The following is a 20,642-nucleotide window of genomic DNA, read 5'->3' as shown; positions in this document are numbered from 1 at the left end:
GCACAAACAGGTTATATAGAATAAGTAATTGCATGTTAATCAGATTAGAATACATATACGTAAAAACGATGGCAACCGATTATCATAGTACTGCCTACATCCGATCACGCGCAATGAAGGATCCATTTGAGTCGAAGGGCTGCTTTTGCGACCACCGACCCATTTGAAGTTCTTGCTGGCTGTCCTCGAAGTCTTTATTCTTGTCCTTGTTCTTTGATCTTGAAGCTTAACGCAGTTTCAATCACGTGTGGTCAGTTTCAGCATTGTTCTCATCTAGCGTCCAGGAACATCTAGTCATAAGAGCAAAGAACTGCAAAACTTAGGAGTACCTACCTCTGCTAGTCGATTGCTTGGCTATACTTTTGTCTATTGTTTCAATGGTAGTGTTAGTATAAGATTTCTAATAATTATTTACCAAATCTCACTTTTGCAGTCACCTAGCAGCAAACCAGTTTCCACAGCTGGTACAAAATATTAAAACCATACCAATATTTAGACGTGCCATACAGAATGTATGGAAATAGGCTATCAGAGGTGTCTGAGGGGCAGGGGGAGCGCCGGGGGGCGCCCCGAGCCCCGGAGCAGACTCGCTGGCGGGACTCGATGGGCACGCGACTGACTGAATAAACGCTGGCCGTCCGTCCTCTTTGCCCTCCGGGCTGCGTTTGCGCTCCCTCTGCACGGGGCGAGGGGCCGTGAGGGAGCCCAGGGGAGGAGGAGGAGGTGAGGCGCTGGGGGGGTCGGGCCGTGCCCCCCCTGTTCCTGCTGGGCTCCGGCTGTTGCAAGTATTCTGGTAAAGAAATCAAAATTTAATCACATAGAAGAGTTAGGTTTGATTAAGAAGTAAAATTGTGAAGCATAACGTATAGGATTGTCAAGTTTGAAACGTAGCCATAGAAACTTTAGGAACTGTGTTACGCGTGACTCTAGGAACCTTAACATTGTTAAAGTTTGAAAGAGCTAACCCTAGAAACCTCACCAGGAAGTTACTGGCTTTTCTACGTTCTGTTTCAGGAAACCAAGGAAACTGTCGTGGACACCAGTTTGCTGCTTGGAAACCCCCTTACCCTTCCCATCTCGATTTGAGTATCGAAGATGCCAGTCAGCAGAGCTAAGTGTAACTGACCAATGATTGTTTTTAAATAAGAATATTGATAAGGTTATATAATCAAAGGACCGATCATTATAAAGGTTAAATTTAAGAACGAGCATAGTATGCATTTTTACAGAAGGAGCTTAGGTAACAATGACCTGACAGAAAAAGTCTGTGAAAACTGGTGGATTTTGATACTAAGTGGGGCACGCCTTTGGAGGAGCGATCCCCCGTGTCCCCAGCGCTGCGATAAACAAAGTGCCCGCTTCTTAACTTCACGTTGGTGTTAAGGAGTTTTATTCTGGATTTTGGTAACGGTTTTGGCGACCCAGATGGGACCTTGCGAGTGAGACTGGACGAGATCGAGTGTCGATCGAACTCCGGCCGGCACCGAGGTATTGTCGGGGAGAACCGTCACCCTCGACTCGCAAAGCTCCTCGCAGCGTTCCCTGGAAAAAAGGTGAGGCGCCGCTGCTTTGGAATTTGTTTGGAAAGCCTGCCTGTGAGGCGTGGCGAAAGCTTCGCAGGGTTGGGGCTTGGAGGGTCCCCGTCTGCAGTGGAAGCCTAGGCGTCTGCCCGTAAGTCATAAGCGAAAGCTATTGCTGGGTTGGACTTTGTGTATTATTTGGGACGATTGTCATTTGCATTTGTTTGGTAGTTGGTATTTGAATGTATAGAAGTATAATGGCATTAGCAAAATTGTTTAAGAATAAGAGTGCAGGAAATGGAACTGCTGATGAAAAGGTACCAAAAACATCAGCGTCGGGATGTTTATTGGCACGTTGGGGTGAGTTGCAGGAAAAATGGTAAACGAACAGAACTTTGAGTTACAATACTATATTGCGATTACTGTCGTTTTGTAGGAGAGAGAGTAACTGGAATAAAGTGCCACATGTAGATTTGTTCTTTTTAAGTGAACGTATCTGACGGGGACCGGAAGGGAGTCTCCCAGCAGAACCTCTGGTTACAGCTAAACTGGGAGAACAGAAAATTGAATTTGCATTGACACTAGAGTCACCTTTTCAGCTTTAAATACCTTAGAGGGAGAGTTAAGTTTTGAAGAAATTGGTGGTGTCGGTGCAACAGGTGAACGAGAAACTAGACCCTTCTTTAAGTCTTTCACAATGAAATTAGGAAAGCAACGGGTCACTCAGCAGTTTTTGTATGTGCCAAATTCTCCTAAACTCCTGTTAAGGAGAGATCTATTTGAGAACTTAGAGGCAGAAATTAAATTTAAAAATGGAGAGATTAAAATTTTAATTCCAGAAACTAAACGTATCGAAGCAGTGGCTTTGTTGTTAACAGGATGGTTACCGACAGCAGAAGATTATACCAGTCAAAGTCTAATGCTGTAATTCCAATCGTCTGGACTGGGAAGTTCCTGGTAAATCCGAAAAGCAGAACCCGTGAGAGTTGATTTAAAGCCAGGATGGAATCCGGTAAGAATTAAACAATACCCCCTAAAACCGGAAAGTCAGAAAGGGTTAGTAATGGTAATACAAAAATTTTTAAGATACAAATTGTTAATAGAATGTGAATCCAGATATAACACCCCGATCTTGCCTGTTAAAAGGCTAATGAAAAAGATGATAGATTAGTTCAAGACCTCCTCAGAGCAATAAATCAAATAGTACAAGATATTCATCCGGTAGTAGCAAATCCTTATACTTTGTTAACGACCCTAACGGAGAAACAAGAATGGTTCACAGTGTTAGACCGAAAAGATGCCTTTTTCCGTATTCCCTTGGATCCCAATAGTCAAGAGGTTTTTGCTTTGGAATGGGAAAATCCTGAGACTGGGAGAAAAACACAATATACGTCGACAGTCTTGCCTCAAGGCTTTAAGAATAGTCTTACCGTTTTTGGAAATCAATTGGCACGAGACTTAGAGATTTGGAAGAAAGAAAGTAATCAAGAAATCTTGCCGGAATATATGGATGATCTGTTAATTGTAGCCGAGACGGAAGAACAATGCACAAAGTTAACTATTAACTTTTTGAACTTTTGGGGAATCAGTGGATATCGAGCGTCAAAAGAAAAAAACCAAATAACCCAGAAAGAAGAAACTTATGTAAATGAGTTTTAAAATCCTAAAAGGGCAGAGACAATTGGGAACTGAGAGAAAAGAGGCAATTTGTCGTCTCCCCGAACATAAGACGAAAAAAATTAATGACGAGCATTTCCGGGAATGGTCGAGTGGTGTCACCTGTAGATGATAAATTGTGGCTTGCTGGCCTGACCTTTATAGGAGCAGCTCAAAACCTCAAACAATGGATTGGACCGATGCCCAGAAAGCTACTTTCCAAGAATTGAAACAGGCTGTAATAGGGGTGCCAGCCCTAGGCCTGCCAGATCTCACAAAGACACTTGAACTTTTTGCTTGTGAAAGAAGAGGTATAGCTCTGGGTATCCTGGCCCAATATTTAGGGCCAAGTGGGCGAGCTGTGGCCTACTTCTCGAAGCGATTAGGTAATGTGAGTCTGGGATGCTCTGGTCGTCCGAGAGCCGTCGCTGCAACTGTGCTACTGATCCAGGAAGCTCGTAAGTTTAACCTGAGGACAAAGGATTACTGTACGTTTCCCATATGATAACGGTTGTGCTAAAACAGAAAGGGGGGCATTGGTTATCCCCTAGCAGGATGCTGAAATACCAAGTGGTGTTGCTGGAACAAGATGATGTTTACCTAAAAACTACTACCACCGTTAACCCTGTTGCGTTTTCCACAACTGATCAAGTTAAAGGAGAACTGGAACGTGACTGCTTGCAGACAATCGAAAGAGTTTACTCCAGCCGACTGGATCTCTGAGATGTGCCGCTAGAAGAAACGGATTGGGAACTATATGCCGACGGAAGCGGTTCCATCTGTGAAGGAAAACGTTTATCAAGATAGACAATAACTACTGAGGAGGTAATTGCGTTGCCAACTTTGCCTTCGACGATATCTGCCCAAAAGGCTGAATTGATAGCTCTTATTCGAGCTCTGGAACTAAGTCAAGGAAAGCGAGTCAACACTTGGACAGACTCAAAGTATGCTTTTGGAGCAGTACGCGCACATGGAGCGATACGGAGAGAAAGAGGACTGTTACCTGCGCAAGGAACCACCATTCAGCACGCAGAACAAATACTGAAATTGTTAGAAACCATTCAAAAACCAACAGCAGTCACGATAATGCACTGTAAAGCACATCAGTTAGGTAAGACCGGTCCGAACGCAGGTAACCGACTGGCTGATAAAGCTGCTAAAGAGGCTGCAGAAAAAGGCATCCTAGCACTAGTTCCAGAGAAAAGTATAAAGTTGCCTAAAGAAACTCCAATGTATAATGAAAAAGATGAAGAATTAATTATTAGATGGCAGGCTAACAAAATGAAACAGGATAGGCTGTAACACCGACAGGTCAAATAAGAGTCCCACCCACAATAATAAGAGAAGTTGCCCGAGCTGAACATCACAAAGTATACTGGGGAACAGAAAGCGAAATACGACAAAGATTGCTTAAACAATTATAAGCGGATGTGAAATTTATATATAAAATTATCCCCGAATCAGTAATACGATCATCTTTGGGATTATTAAAGAAGGAAATTTTTTTAGGAGAATATTAGCAAATTGATTTTATAGAATTGCCTTGAAAAGAAGGATCTATCCTAGTTTTAGTTGATATCTTTACTGGGTGGCCCGAGGCTTTCCCTTGTCGCACCGAGAAAGCAAGGGAAGTAGTCAAAGTCTTGCTCAAAGAGATAATACCAAAATGTGGGGTGCCTGTAAGAATGTCATCTGACAATGGCCCTCATTTTATAGCAAAGATTAGGAGACAAGTTGAGCAAAGTATTATCTATAGATTGAGACTATCACACCCCACATAGACCACAAGCAAGTGGGGGGGAAAAAAAAAAAGAGAGAGAGAGAGAATGAACTATACCCTTAAGCAACAGTCGAGTAAAATTTGTCAGGAAACCTCTCACATGGGTTAGAGCATTACCCATGGCTCTATTAAGAATCAGAGTATAGCCAGAAGAGAAAGCAAATTGAAGTCACTATGAAATATTGTATGAAAGACCATATCAAGAGTCCTACGTTCTGAGTATCTTGAATGCCTTTGGAGATAGGTTTTTAAAAGGTGTTATGATTTCTTTAAGCAATTCTTTTCAGGAACTTTGTCAGTATGTCTCCACAGCTGGACCCTTAGAATTGGACTTAGCAGCGCATCCCTTCCGACCGGGAGATTAGATTGAATATATATAAAATCACGGAGAAGTGGAAAGGACCGTATCGAGTCATTTTAACAACCCTTATAGCAGTAAAGGTCTGGGAGAAGAACCTTGGCTTCATTATTCAAGAATAAAGAAAGCACCAACAAGAAATTGGAAGTCTAAAGAAACTGGCCCTTTAAACCTGAAAATCTATAAGTAAGTTTCACGTTATCTATTTGGGAAAACAGTTGTGTAAAGTTTATACGGTTGGGGTTGCTATTAGGAATATTGTCGAGGGCAGTAATCTTTTTGTGTGTGTATAGGGTTTATGTGGGTTTTTTTGAGGGGTTCTAAACATGAGATAAACAAAATGAAACAAGTATTGTTTGAGCTATTAATCTTGATGTTAACCGTTTTTGTAATTTGGATTAAAAAAAAAAAATATCTAGTTTTGTAATTGATTCAAAGTTTGGTAAAGACACAAAATTGAACCTCAGTAACAGGCTGCCTTCCGATTCCAAAGTCAGATGAAAATCTAGTTCCGTGAAGAATATTGACATTGAATTTAACCAAAACTTGAGAAAAGATGCAGAACAATGAGAATCATTTTAGCAAATTAAATGGGATGGATTTAAAAGGCAATTATTTTTTTTTAAATTTGAAAGAAGGAATTAGAGCGTTGTGAATTATAACATTACCAAACCATCCACCTCGTGGACAAAAGAATTAATTTAATCGCCCTTCGGGAGACACTTGTACGGGCACCCCTTGGGGCTGTCAGTTGCCAAAACCGTAGAGACAAGTGCAAAAAAGAACTTGGCATCATATTTGAAATATAAAACGCTGTTTAGAATTTCCTGGAGTTCCAGGATCCTTGTTAGAGCCACCCAGAGTCGGGACCGTCTATGGAAATTTAGACTGCTTTAGACAACCAGAGAAAAATCACACATCCTCAACAGAGCTGTATGAAAGTTTATACTTGCAGCTCCTCTGACCCCAAAACTCCAAAGACTTTCTCTAGTAGCTAAAGCTCTAAGATGGGGATGTATTTGTAGAAAGTATAATAATATTTTAAATGATCTTTGGTCCCCTCTTAATGACGGAAAAAATTTAGCTTGGAGTTGACTGTATTAAAGGACAGGTGAAAAGTTCAGGGTTAACTGTTTGGGTGACTAGTGATGATAAATGATCCACTCATCTTTTCATGAAGGAGAAAAGCAAATGGTGGACTTTAGACTTAATAACTCTATCCTCTCTCTGGAAGAAATCTCCCTTGTGGCCTCGCTGGTGGACCTGGGTAAATGGAAAAGATGATACCTGGCAATCGCCAAGTCTTAGAACTAAAATAAGATGGGTATTAAAATCTGTATTTTGACCCCAGTTAACACCTCTTCCAAATGAGATGACTCTTGCCATCTTTCATTCAATCGAGGAAGTGCCTGCTGCTTAACTTCCCATGGGTGTTGAGGAGTTTTGTTCCGGATTTCGGTCCCCCAGCTGCGGGCCGGGGCTGGAGGAGCCGCAGGTGCGGGCAGTGAGGCTGCTGGGGCCGGCCCCTCCCTGGAAAGGGGGGGCTGCCGGGGGAGGGGCCGGGGCGGGGCCGGTGGGAGCCCAGGCAGGAGCGGAGCGGGGTGGAGCGGTGGCCGGGCTGCGGCTGCCCCTCGGGAGAAGGTGAGCGGGGCCGGGCGCCCCTCGGACGGCGAACGTCGGAGGCGGGGGTGGCCCGGGGGAGGTGGGGTCGCCTGTGCCGAAGGCCGGGGGCGGGGGGGGGAGCTGGGGGCTCACAGGGGGGCTGGGAGCACGTGCGCGCGCGGGGGGGGGGGCGGCGGCTGGGAGCACGTGCGCGTGGGGGGGGGTGCTCACCGGGCCCCGTGGCGGGGCTGCGCAGTCGCCCGGCGGGTCCCGGGGAAAGCCCCGAGGAGGATGGCGGGGTCTGTGTCGCACGCACGGAGCGGCAGCGGGGCTGTGCCGTGCCGGGGCGGCGGCGGCGGCGGGCGCTGCCCGAAGCTGGAGCCGGGCGGGGGGGGGCCGCGCCGTGCCGCGGCGGCGGCGGCGGCGGGCGCTGCCCGAAGCTGGAGCCGGGCGGGGGGGGGCCGCGCCGTGCCGGGGCGGCGGCGGCGGGCGCTGCCCGAAGCTGGAGCCGGGCGGGGGGGGGGCCCGCGCCGTGCCGCGGCGGGAGCGCGCTGGAGCCGCCCGGACCGGCCCTGGGGGCTCGGCGGGGACTGCGGCTGCGCCGGCGTGGGGTTGGGCGGAAACGGAAGCGGCGTCCCCTCGGGGTCAGGTAGCAGGGCGGGCTGCCTCCCGGGGCATGCCGGGAGCTGTAGTTTTCGCGGACTCGGCGGCCGGGCAGCAGCGCGGCTCTCGGGCGCGGCGTAGTCCTCGCTGCCGCCGCGGCCCCCGGAGTCCGACCAGGTCAGACTCGGGAGCGTTGCCGGTTTCGCGTGGTTTTCCGCGGGCTTCCCGCCGCGCCCGCTCCCCGACCAGCCGTGCGGACGCGCCTCCCAGGCGCGTGCGCCGTCCTGCGCGTGGGGCAGCCCGGCGTTCGCTCGCCGGCTCCGGCCCCTCCGGCGCATGCGCGGTGTCCGGGAGCAGCGTGGCGGCGGCGGGCGGTCGCCGAGACCGCGGGTGAGGCGAGCGATCCCCTCCGGCGGGGGCCGGGGCGGTGGCGGGGGGGTGCCTCCTGCCCGCCGGCCGCCCGGGGCTGGCGGGACGGGAAGCTGCGAAGCGGCCGCCGCGGCAGGCTCCCGGTCCGCCGGAGGCGAGCCGGGCCAGGGCAGCGCCGGGCAGTTCTCCGAGAGCCGATAGAAGGGAAGAGGGGACGGAGGCGGGCACCCCCCAGGCGCGGCCAGCGGGCGCCTCCCCGAGTCGCCGGAGCTCCCCCGGCGCCTTCCCCCGGCCCCGCTCGGCCCGTGCGGCTGCCCCCAGCTCCAGCCCCTCCCCTGAAGCCCGTGCTGTAGCCGCAGGCAGCCCCCGAGCCCTGTCGTGAGGGCAGCAAGCTGGCTCTCCCATGTTCTCGAGTCTCCCTGAACGTGGGTGCCGTTAGCAGCGGCGCGGGGAACGAGCGGCGTCTGCGGAAGCCCCTGCGGAAGGAGGGGCTCCGGCCAGGGTCGAGCTACGGTAATAACGGTCACTGCTGCCTCTTTCCCTCTCCCAGAGGCCACGCTGTGAGTGCGGTTGTCCGCTCGTCCCCGGGGATGCCGTTGACTGCGGCAGCCTCAGGCTCGCGTGGGCTGTCTCTGCCTGGCCTCCCTCTCCTCGCGGCACGGGAGCACAGAGGGACAGGCGGAGCGCTTGCTGGCTGTGGACGGGAGCTGCTGAAGCTGGAGAGGCCACAGAAAGGTAGAGAAGAAGAAACGGAAGGCCGGCCGGCAGCTGCGTCCCGCTGCGGGCAAGAGAGAGCTTGCCTCTCTGGGTGTGGGAGGATCCCTCCTCGTAGTCCACAGCAGGTCAGACCGCCGGGGTCTGTATGCATGACCAGCAGCGCGGTACGGCCACGTAGTGAGCGAGCGAGCGAGGCTACGTGTCTAGGGGGCCTCATCTCGTAAGAGCAGCGAGGCGCTCGCGTGTTCCGTTATGTGGAGGACAGCCAGGCGACTGGAGTTACAGAAGAGGAAGGCAGGAGAGAAGGAGACAGAAGCATCTGAGCTGGCAAGGCCTCCTGGCAGCTCCAAGAGCGAGAGCTGTGGTGAGTGCTGGGCCCTCGGGGCCCTGTCGCTCCTCTTGTGCGTCCCGGTCGCTCCCTCCCTCCCCCTCGCTTTCTCATGCTGCTGTGACATTTGGTTTTGTTTTTTTTTTTAATTTTGCTTCCCCGTACCTCTCCTCTTCTGTCTATTCTCTTGTCCTACTCCCTCTTCCTCCCCCCCCGCCCCTCCCCGTCTTTGTCCTGCAGCCAGTTGCTGTTTTTTCCTTTTCCATCTCCTTGTCCTGATCTGCATCCGCCTCTTTCCCCGCCTCCCAATTTCTCTGGCCTGTTCTCTGGCGTTCTTTTCCTCTCTGTGCCTCTATGTGCTGCTCTGTGTCCCTGCCTTCCTATCTCTCTTCTTCCTACTTTCTGTTTCTCTCTCTCTCCCTTTGTCTTGCTCGCTGTTGCTTTTTATCTTTGTCATTCTGGATCTCACTGGCCCCGTCCTCCTTCCTGGTCATCTCTTACTCTCTGTGACCCTTTGTGCTGCTTCCTGCCCCTTTTTTATTCACCCTCCCTCTCTCTGCAGGGCTCCTGATACCTCGCTTTCTAATTCCCCACCGCCCCGTGCTTCTCACGGTCTTTGTCTTTCTCGCTTGCTCTCTCTCGTTGTCATCGTTCTTGTCTGTCGCTCTGTCTTGCTTCCTGTCCCGTCGTTTCTCGCTGTATCCCTTTGTCCTGCTCCCTGCTCGTATTCGTATTCCTCTCTGTCCTGAGGACCGTCCCAGTTTTTGATCTCCGTCCTGCCGCTGTCCTGATTTTTCCTTCTCTGCCATGTTCCCTGTCCCTCTTTCTGTCTCTTTTCCTCTGTCCTTGCTGCTTATTTCTCCATCTCTGTCCAGACCCCTGTCCCTTCCCCCCCGCCCCGCCTTGCTGTCCCTCTGCCTTGCTTTCTTTCACTACCTTCTCTGTCTGTCTTTCTCTGCCCCGTTCCCTCTCCCGCCCTTTCTAACGGTGTCCCCCTGTCCAGCTAGCTGTCGCTGCTTTCTTTTTTCTGTTCCTCAGTATTTTTTTCTTTTTTCCGTATCTCTCTCCCACTGCCCATCGCAGTTGTTTTTTTTTCCCCTCCGATGCTGGCCTGCTCTTTGTCCCTTTTGTCTGTCTCCTCTCTGTCCTTCTGTCATGCTCCCTGTGTCTATTGAATCCCTTCATCTCTGTCCTGCAGCCCGTCGCTAATTTTTTTCCCTCTTCCGTCCCTTTGTCCTGCTCCCTGTCCTTGTCTCTTTCCCTTGGTTCTGCCTCCTGTCCTTTTTTCCTTTCTTGCTCCATCTCTCTGTCCTGCTCCCTATCCCTCCCGCGCTCTCTCTGTTTCTGTGTCCTTCTCCTTGCCTTTCCCCACGTTGTCTGTCTTGTTGTCCCTTCTTTGGTTTTCTTGTTTTCTGGGTGGCTGGGCCCGGCTACCCGCGGGGGTGCTTCGGCTGGGAGGTTTGGGGTGGGGGGCCTGGCCGTGCCGGTGATGGCGGGGAAATAAAGCCTGAAACGGCAATCGAGAAGCGACGCCCTGCCTGTGCTGGGGCTGCCCTGCAGAGGCGTGGGGCCGGGCCCTCTGCAGGTCCCGAGCACTCCCCGAAACTGCGCGTGGGGCCCCGGGGGTGCAGGGCTGTGGGGTGGCTACGCTCGGCGTCGCCCGTGGGCACTGCAGGGTCAGAAATGGAGAACAAGTTTTCTGTTCCTGGGGCTTGACAACAGGCTCGCGTGGCTGATTTGGGGGCTCGGAAACAGACCGAGCTGCGCGGCTTTGGGCCCAGAAACAGAGGTCCGGCCCTGCGTGTTTGGGCCTTGAGAACAGGCTCAGCAGCCGGGTTTTTTGGCTCCCAAATGGGCCCCGAGTCAGGTGGTGTGGGGGCCAAAAGCGGGAGCCGGCTTGGCTGGTTTTGCAGGCGGGTGGGAGGGTGTTGGGGGCTGCGGGGGGAAGCGGGGGGCGGGCAGGGTGCGTGGTCCCTCCCCGTAGATGGGGGTCTGGTTGTGTCGGACGCCGAAGTTCGGGAGGCCGGCACGCAGCCGGCCGAGCTCAACATCTGCGATGGTCTGTGGGGGGGAAAGGCGCTTTTCAGACCCCACGTGCCCTCTTTGAGTCCAGCTCTTCTTTCTGCGCTGCTCAGAATAGTTATTAAGTAATTAATCGCCCAAACTTAACGAATATTTACTTGGCGTGTAACTCTGCTGTTTAATCCTAGTGCTCCAGTTCTGACAGCAGTTGATACGCAACCTTATGGAAAGCCCAGACCGTTGCACGTAGCTGGAGCTTGTAAGGAGAAGCAGCTGAAATCAGGCGGAGCTTCAGTGCGGAGCTGGGGCTTCAACGAGCCAGAACTGTAGCAAGCGGGAGCTGGAACGAGGCGGGGTGTCCGCTGTCTGGAGCGTGCATTAGCCAGAGGCGAAAGTACCTGCGGCTGTAACCGAGCAGGGGGCGCGATTAGCTGGAGCGTCTTTTCGCTGGAGCGTCCGTCGGCCGGACTGCGCTCCCAGCACGGCGGAAGAGCGGCCGGGCGCGGGCAGGGCTGTCCGCAGCAAGCAGCTCCGAGCAGCAGGGAGGTGAGTTGTCCTTCTGCCAGCGGGGAGCCCGGCCTCTTCCCTCGGGCATGCAATCCACGCCACGCTCCTGTCTCTGCGTGGAGGGTCTCTCCCGGTCCATTCCCACGGGCAGAAGCGAGGTGGGGGTCCCCCCGCTCTCCCGGGGCAGCCTCCCCTGCGAGGGGGCGCGGGCGAGGTGTCGTCGTCCCCTCGGTACCGGGCAAAGGGGAGAGAAACCGGCTGGCGGGAGCTCCTGGGGTGCAGAGCCCTTCCGGCAGAATCCTCCCCTGTCTTTTCACCGTTGGCTGGGTGTGACAAGCAGGTTCATTTCTTTGTCTCCTCTTCTCCCAGCGTCACCTTCCGCGTCACACGAAGAAAATCCTGCCTGGTTAATTCCGCTTGCTGCTCAGGTAATCGCACGTATCGGGCTGGGGGAGCGGAGAGGAACACTTGCGAGTTCGAGGGCACTACAGATGCTCCACGTTAAACCCACAGAGAAGGCAAATTTGCTGCTAGTGCCGAAAAGCTGATGGAAAAATTGCTGTTAACAGATCGTGCCCTGTTCCTGAACTGGTCCCGTGATGTGTTTTTGGTTCAGGTGAAAGAATGAAATTTCCTGTCTGGTAAATTCAGAGCTGCCTGTTAGCTTCTTTAGGGGGTCGAGTGTTTCTCTTCTCTCTGTTCATACTGATTTTATGGGCAAGTTGGAAATAGCCTTTTACTTTTTTATGTATAACTGAATTTTTAGGAATATGTGGTGTCCCTGTAGTTCGTTTTTGAGCACCTAGATGCCAGTAGAAATGTAATGAGTGAAACATGATGGGAACTGGTACTTGATTTTTATTTGGTTGGTTTTTTTTTTTTTTTCCCTTCCCCATTAAGAGTGTTGATGGCATGTTGTCCCGTGGCACAATCCCCATTCCGTTCAGCGGAGTCTTCAGTCTAGGACTTTTAAGTGAAAAAGTTTGTCCTTCCAAAAAGGGACTAGTCATTCCTAGGACCGAGGCACAGCCTTGCAAGGAGAGTCGCTTAAGTACGTGATCGGAATGAAAGCCAACTTTCAGTTGATGTTGCTGCTGTTGGTCTTTGCTTTCATTGATTTCTCCACCACTCCCTCGTGGTTGGGAGCTCTGAATCGTAATGTTTTTCAGTCTCTAACACATTTCCACCCCCACCCCTCAAAAAAAGGAGAGGCAGTGTCTGAAAGTTAATTAGTTTCCTCACAAATGCGTGAGTAAATAAAATTTGAGTTATGATGATTAAAACCATAGAAATGACACCAGTCTTGCAGATCTGGACTATTTCTGAACAGGCATTCATCACACGCAAAAGTCGTCAGGTGTCGCCTGGCATGCAGGCGTGGCGACCTGGTTCAGGAACGGCGACCCCCGTCCATCAGCTTGCGGACACCAATGTGGTGGACAGCAAATGGCGTTTATTAGTGGTCGACACGGTGTTATATACCTTTGGTTTACGACGCCACTTCCGTCTGCTTACATCGTAAATTAAACACTATTGGTCATTAGGAGAGGGGCTCTAACTTTCCGTACAACGCGAGATCTTCCGACCGCCAGGCCCTAATTACCTACATTTCCCCCCTCCCTATGCGTCGTTAAATTAGTTAAATTAGTTAAATTAGTTATAAAAATTATATTAATACAATTAGCAAAAATGTTTTAGTTTTATAAAAAGTCTTAAAAAATATATGTAATATATTATAAATCTAAGTAGAAAACTATATTAAAAACTATAAACACCGTAAATTAGTTAAGACAGGTAAGTAAGGAAGTTAAGGAGTAAGTCAGGAAATTGTTAGGGACAATGTTAAATATTCTTAAAGCATTTGTTGGTGCTCTACAAACAGGATGTTAACGCTTTGTAGTCGTTTTTTGACAAACGACACAAGTTTTTTCAGTATACAAGGTCCGAAAATCAATGTTAGCAGAATTATCGTGACTGGCCCTATCAAGGAGGATATCAGGGTGGTCAACCACGGCGAACGGTTGAACCGTGATTCGTACCAGTTTTGTTGCACGTCCCGTTCTCTTTTTCGCTTCTCCAGTCCTTCTCGCAGTTTAGCCATGGTGTCTCTCACTACTCCAGTGTGATCCGCATATGTACAACACTCTTCCCTCAGTGCGACACATACTCCTCCCTGCTGTAAGAACATTAGGTCTAATCCTCTTCGATTTTGTAACACTACTTCGGATAGTGATCTAACTGATCGTTCTAATGCACTTATCGATTGTTCAATCCTTGCTAGGTCTTCGTGTACTGCTACTCTTAGGGCGCTGAATCCTTTGCTTTGGTGTACCAAGGATGTTACTCCCGTACTTACTCCTGCTGTTCCTAAGATCATTAAGGTGGCTACCGTTAGTGTTGTAAAGGGTTCTCGTTTCATCAAATGATGTTCTGGGGTAGCTTGATAGTTATAGACAAATTCTTCGGGATGGTACAAAATTTTTGGGACTATGGACACTTGGATACAATGTTCTGAGGACCTATGAAGGCTTTCTAATGACAAACAAGGCGTAACTCCGGTAGTAGAACAGACCCACTTGGCATTTTTGGTTGGTATTAACCATTTGGTAGAGGCTTTACTCAGCATCTTATTGGAACACAGTTGTTCTCTATGCTCTGGGACTTTGCCTACACACACTCCCTTCCCTACCACCTGTGATAACGTAATGCCTTGTTTTTCTGTGTCCCATATACACTGGGCTGGGTTTGCATCATTTGTCTGCATGGGTAGGTCACTTACTCCTATGGCCTCATAAAAGGGTGGTCTTATTCCGTAACATAACCAGCAATGCTCTGTAAGATTTGGATTTGTCTCGTTCAATACTTGGAAGCTAGCTTGCATTATTTTCCAAAGAAGATTTTTGTAAGGGGTTTGGACGTTATCGGGGGTTGTAACTTCGATATCGTGTGTTTTGCTATATATCGGTGTTGGTGGGTTGAGAACTGGATTAGGCCCGATCGCTTGGGGTGTTTGTGAGATTATTTTAAGGATCTGTACCACTGTTCCTGGATCTTTGAAAGCGCTGTGAATGAATACTGACCACCTCCTTCCCACGACCCATCCCATATTAGCCGGGTTCTGGATCTTCAAAACCAGATGGGAACAGGTACCTTTGTTGGCTAACCATCCATTGGGTCTGAATTTTGGACGATTGCACCCGTTTGGTCCCCATTCTACTTGCAAATTTTTGTCCTCTATTTCTGGTTTCCATCTATTGCTCGTCACGATAGTTTCACATCCCCAGTACCCACAAAACCAACGTCCTGGATAGTTACAGTAACTCTTCCCTGGGTTTGAACTAGGACACCAATACGTTCCCCATATTGATTTAGGACTTCCACGTTTAGGGAACAAATCGAAATTTGTTACCACGAAAGTTGGGGGGCCTGCTGTCACGTTTACCGCTATCACTCGATCGCTGGTGAGGTCTTGTAGGACCCACCTGAATGGCCGATGGGGATTGTAATCTGGTTCTGCCTTTCCTGCAATGATAAGCTTTAAAATCAGGATTACACAAAAGCATCGGAACTTTCCCTTGCCGAGGTTGCTTAGATATTGTCCGGGCTCCGCCGGTGCGGAATCTTCTGGTTCGGACGGGACGCTTGCCGGCTCGTCACTTTCTGTTGCCATCGGGAAGTATGGATCACGGGGGCGTCCGATGATCCGGTCCTGTGGACAAAAACTCACAGTTTTCATTAGTTTTATTCTGGAGGTCTGGTTTAATGGACTTAAGCGGACACCACCTAACTTTTCCGTCTTTTTTGACCGCGCCGTACCCCCGCCCTGTAAGGACTAGCCTCCATCCTTGTTCCCATTCTCCTAACTCATTCCTGATTATAACTAGCGGGCCTTCTTCTAATGCTCGAGTGGCCCAATGTTTTTGGGTGGGACTATTTACTTCCTCCCCCCGGGGGAACTGATTCAGTGCTAACAGAGCAGTCGCTAAAAGGCGTGGTTGGTCCTTTTGGGGGATGGCGCTGGCAAAATTGGCGCTGGGCTCTAACTTTCCGTACAACGCGAGATCTTCCGACCGCCAGGCCCTAATTACCTACAGTCAGGGTACGGATCACCTGCGCTTCGTGCTCTGACAAGACAAAATGCTGAGGCAGGGATGAGCTCTGAAAGAAGAAGGGGGGGGGGGGGAAGGGAAAGAAGGATACAGGGTCACGGTTTTGTTTTGTTGTTGTTTGTTCTTCGAGAGTGCAATATTGACTGGTGCCAGCCTGCAGAGCTCTTCTGCTGCCTGACCTCTCCTTCTCTTTCATGGCTGTAATTGTCGTTTGGATAATTGTAGAAGAGCAAGTAAGTTATTTGCCTCTGTGAATGTGCTGGTAATACCAGGAAGGCAAATGCTTGAACCAGTAGTGAATAACTGGGCTACGAGTAGAATTTCTGAAGGAAGAACAGCAGCAGCAACAGGAAGCAAATAGCAAGTGACCAAAAACTTGCGTGTGTCAAAGGCATCAAAGCTTTCTTGCCGAATGTTGTTTGGCAATATGTTCCAAATGGCTTTTTTTGGTAAACGTAAATTTTCAGGAAGTTCAGGGCTTCGTGTGGCAAAACGTGTCCCTCTGCGTACGCGTCCTGCTACGTAAATAGCGTGGGTCAGCGGCAAGTCCAGCGGCAGGGCTGCTGTTCCCTGCTCTCGACGTTGCCGTAGTAGTGTTGCGGTATTTAGACCTTAACGGACGGGCTGAGGAACGGAAGGAGAATGCCCGTTTTCTGTAAGGGCTCAGAATGCCGACCCTTTTCTCTGCCTGCCGCTCCCCTGTGCGTGAGATGAAGCTGTTTTATTTTTCTCCCTTGTTCCTGGTCTAAATATTTCTGGAGCTGTTGCTGCTGTGGGTTTGCAATTGGTGTTACTGCGTTTTTGTAGCGTTGTGGCGATGGGTCGTTTCTACTGTGGCGAAGCGTCGAGATACGGTTTTCGGTTTAAAGCGTCAGAAACTACGTTCACCGGAACCGGTAACTCGCGGCGTAGGGGAAACCGATCTGGCGCGTGCAGCTGTGCTCGCAGGGATGCTCGGTGGCTCCTCATCAAAACGGCAGGGTGTGTGCGTGGACATCCGTAGGGTTGCGCTCTGGGTCCGAGAGCGTTAACGTATTTTTGCTGTTGGAAGATGGAATGGAGCGTGTGCCTGTTAAATCTCAGGGTGGTCAAAAGCTAGGAGGGACCCTGAGCGGGTTTGGTGGCACAACTGCGGTTTTAAAAGATCTTGCCCGTTTGGAGCAACGGCCTGGAAAAAATGATTCCTTTTTTGCAACGAGGCAGTTCACAAGGACAGATATGTTGCTGTGCTCTTTAGCAAAGATACTCAACTTGGGACGTATAGGGTGATGAAGCCTCGGCTATACTAAGGCTTGAGAAAATGTCGGTAGGTCTCTATGTCTGTCACCTGCGTGTATCTAGGAAAGTGAGTTCTAGTGAAAGTAAAGTTGCCAGTGAGTCAAAAAAGAAAGGGGAAAAAAAAAAAAAAGGCACAGTCGTCTGAAAAATGCAAAAGCTCTAGTGGCCCGTGTCAACAACTGTACCGAAGATGACGCAAAAATAGTTTTTCCTCCGCTCAGTCGTACTGTCTTCACAAACCTTCACAAAAAAAAAAAAAAAGGCAGCTTTGGATTCCTACCCAGCTTTGTGCTAATGTTTTTTTTTTCTTCTCTCAGCTGGATGTCAGCTGGCACCGTTTCGCCGTGGTTGCCCTTTCTTCTGCCGTGACGGTACGAGACAGACGGAAAGATTCCGTAGTGGCCTGCAAGTACAAGGTACGCCTACGATGTGTGTCTGTGTTTTTCCAAAGGTACTTGCGGTACGGACTTTAATGTTGAGAGTGTGCCAACTCTCCTACTTTTTTTTTTTACATTAAATATTTTAACACAAATACTAAAAATAAGTTCTGTTCTGGAGCATGTTACACCTATACAAAGTTTACTTCCCTCAGTTTATCTTCTCTTCCTGAAAGCATAATCTTCTGTTTCTGTGTGCTTGCTAGTAAATGATACTGTGAAACTAATTTTGTCCTAAAAGAGGGAAGAAACTGTTCTTAAGAGTTCAGCTGTTCAGAAGAAACAGACTTTGTTTTCATGATAAAACCTTTATGCTTTTACAGTCAATGATTTTTTTTTTTTTTAAATATCTTATAGTAGTGCTCAAAAACGTTACGGAGATAATTAGCATCTGTACTAAAAGCAGTCAAGGTCAAAGAAGAGACGTGGACAAAACAGGGCAAATGGGCGTCGCATCTGTGTGTTTTCCAGGCTTTCCCAGGAAGCATTAGCAGCCTTGTAACTAGTGACAGTGAGTCCTGAGGTGGTTTTGATGAGTTACTGCTTCAGTAATGTATTTTTTCCTTTCACCTACAGTGTGTAATTTTGACTTCAGTTGGAAAGAGATTTTCCAAAATGGAAGTCTTTCTCTCTCAAAGAAATTTTGTTTTATGAACTTCCCATCAGAGTGGATCTTCAGAGGTGATCAACTTGACAGTAGAAGTCATCAGTAATGAGACTTTTCACTCTCTTTAAAAAAAGAGAGAAAAAAAAAAAAAAAGTCAATTTCCTTCCAAAGACCCAAGCACAGCCCATCTTCCTAAAGTTGATGGCATCACTGGTCTTTGGTTTCTCAGTTGTAACGGTCGAGATAACATGAAAAAGTGTTGCTCTGCATGCTTCAGTACTGCCAAAAGCATTAGGAAATCTGCCAGTCCTTTTTGGTAGTCTGAGGTATTGCAGCGCTGGGGATTTTACAAATTGACTTGCATTGTTTAAACTGTAACTGCCAGATAGCTGTAGTATATGATTTGTTAGGTGTATGTAAGCAGTTAGGTATTTGTCTAAACATTTAAAAAGAGAGGCAACTGAATGTTATGGGTTTTTTTTCCTGATGTTTTGACGGAGTGCTCTGAAGTACTTTCTTTCTGTCTGGCTTTCAATGGTGCGTTTCCCTGGCAGTTCAGTACACCTCTCTTGGGCAGCTCAGCTGACCAGGTGTCCCTCCGCGTTATGCAACACGCACAAAAACCCCTAGTCCCGTTATAACTGTGTACTTTGGAGAGAGATAATTTAATGGTATGAATTCAGAGCTGTGCAAGCTAAGGTAATGGAAAAGGAAAATCAAATACTTTTATAGTATAAGTATTTTTATTGGATGTATATAAACATGGGCACACCTTTTTAGTGTAAAGTGAATGATTGAGATTTGTTCTTTATTTTTCATTTTGCTCTTTGAAGTTTTCCACTTCGCTTTCAGCTTTATTCACCAAACAAGCAAGATGCAAAGCAGCAGCAGCAGCAGCAGCGCAAGGGCTGTAGCTGTTGCGGTGGATCCGTAAGCGTAGATTCTGATTGTGTACGACCTCGTCCCGCAGCCTCCCGGGGTTATCTCCCTGCAGCAGTGCTGTAAGGAAGGGAGGAGACGTTTTCCAACACCGGCGAGAGTGTTTACTTGTATGCTAAGAAGGTGTTCAAAATGGTATCGATTAGCCTAAGTGCTGATTTTAAGTGTTCAAATCGCTCTTAACTTTTAAAGGTGGTGGTGTATTTCGAGCTGACCTGTTTACCTGGCATCCTCCTTTAGCTCAGCGACTCTTCTTGTGCACCCCCAGCCTCTGCTGGCAGGGCGGTATGAGAAGCTGGAAGGTCCCTGACTTAGTCTAAACGCTGCTTAGCAACAACTACAGCATCGGTGTGTTGTCAACATTGTTCTCATTCTAAATCCAAAATGGCCCTGTACCAGCTAGTCAGAAGAAAATGAACTTTATTCCAGCCGAAACCAGGACAACCCCAAACCCCCTGGTTCTGGGTCTGCAACGGAAAAAACCAAACAAATTTGGGACTCCTGGGAAAGCCAAATCCGCCTGGATTTGTGCAGCTGGAAAGCAAAAAACCCACCCCATTTTCATGCACAAAACCACAACCAAAAGATCACCCCTTTTTATGTTGTGGAAAAGCACTGAAACACACCCCAAACGGAGTATTTTGAAAAAGCAGAAAACTCCCCAGTTTGGGGAAGATTGGGGGTGAAGCACAGGCAGTTTGAGGGGTGTTGCTGGGGGTCCTCCCAGTGTGGATTATCTGGTGTGGATGCTCTGTTGCGGGTTATCCCAGGCGAGTTACCTGCTGTGGATCATCCTGGGTGGACTCCCTGGGGTAGGTCATCCCTACCCGTGTCCCCCCATGCACCTCTGTACCCTCACCTACCCCCCCCCCCCCCCCCCGCGTGTGTTTCTCCCCCATATGCCCCCTGCTGCTCCAGCCCGCCCCCTTCACCCATGCGAGTTTTTAACCCACGCGAGTTGTTTCCCCCCCGCATGCCCTGCTCTTCTGTCTCCTGTCCCGTCCCCCCTGTTGTCCCCCCCCGCTTCCTTTCCCTCTTCCATAATCCACACCACCACCACCACCACCCCCCCCCCCCCCCCCCCGCATCATCCATCAGGCTCCAGACCCCTGGCATGCTGCCTGCACCCCATTCTCTGTCATTTTTCCTTCTTCTTTTCCTTGCAAGTTGTTGTTGTTGTTTCTTTTTAATGATTAGACTGTTTTCGTTTCAAGCCACGAGTTTTCTCACTTTCGCCCTTCCGATTGTCTCCCTGTCCCACTGGGGGCGGGGGAGCGAGTGAGCGGTCGCGTGGGGCTTTGTTGCTGGCTGGCGTTAAACCACGACACGAGGTGAGTTGCAAGCCCCGCCTGGCTAATGCTGGAGGCTTTCTATGTTCGTCCTGCCATCTTGACGGGCCGTCCTTGTTCTTCATTGCCGCTTTATAGCGAGCGCCTCTCGCTCTGTAAGCGGCAGTACTGGGGCCGTGCAGGTACTGCGTGTTGCAGGCGGCAAAGGGCAATTGTGTCGCTTGCTGGCGGGAGCGGCAAGGAGTGCGGAGCCACGCTCCTGTAGGGAGCAAAGATGGAACCTCGAGGGCTCTGCGGTCATCTGCTGAGGACTACTACTATCCCGACAGGCCTCTTTGCTATCCCTGCTTCACGGCTGATTCCTTTGCACGCCGGAGGGCGGGGCGGTAAGTAACACCGTGCAGCGTTTCTTCGATAAGAGACAAGCCCCGCACAAGAAGCCTTGTGTGCGCGCAGGATTGGGAGAGCAGAGTTCTGACAGCACGGAGGTGAGGAAAGGTGCGCCCACCCCAACTGAGCCC

General features: G+C 49.6%; 1 long non-coding RNA gene across 1 annotated transcript; it reads left to right on the top strand.

The window, feature by feature from the left end:
- The first annotated feature begins 11,257 nt into the window (after window positions 1-11,257).
- On the top strand, window positions 11,258-19,695 carry LOC142030756 (uncharacterized). Its single transcript, XR_012650272.1, has 3 exons — window positions 11,258-11,501; window positions 11,832-11,890; window positions 17,167-19,695. It is a non-coding gene; the product is annotated as an uncharacterized LOC142030756 (long non-coding RNA).
- Window positions 19,696-20,642: the final 947 nt, after the last annotated feature.

This window comes from Buteo buteo, chromosome 5 (assembly GCF_964188355.1).
Source record: "Buteo buteo chromosome 5, bButBut1.hap1.1, whole genome shotgun sequence".
Lineage (NCBI taxonomy): Eukaryota > Metazoa > Chordata > Aves > Accipitriformes > Accipitridae > Buteo > Buteo buteo.
Note: the sequence above shows the minus strand (reverse complement) of the source record. Positions and strands in the feature narration are given on the sequence as shown.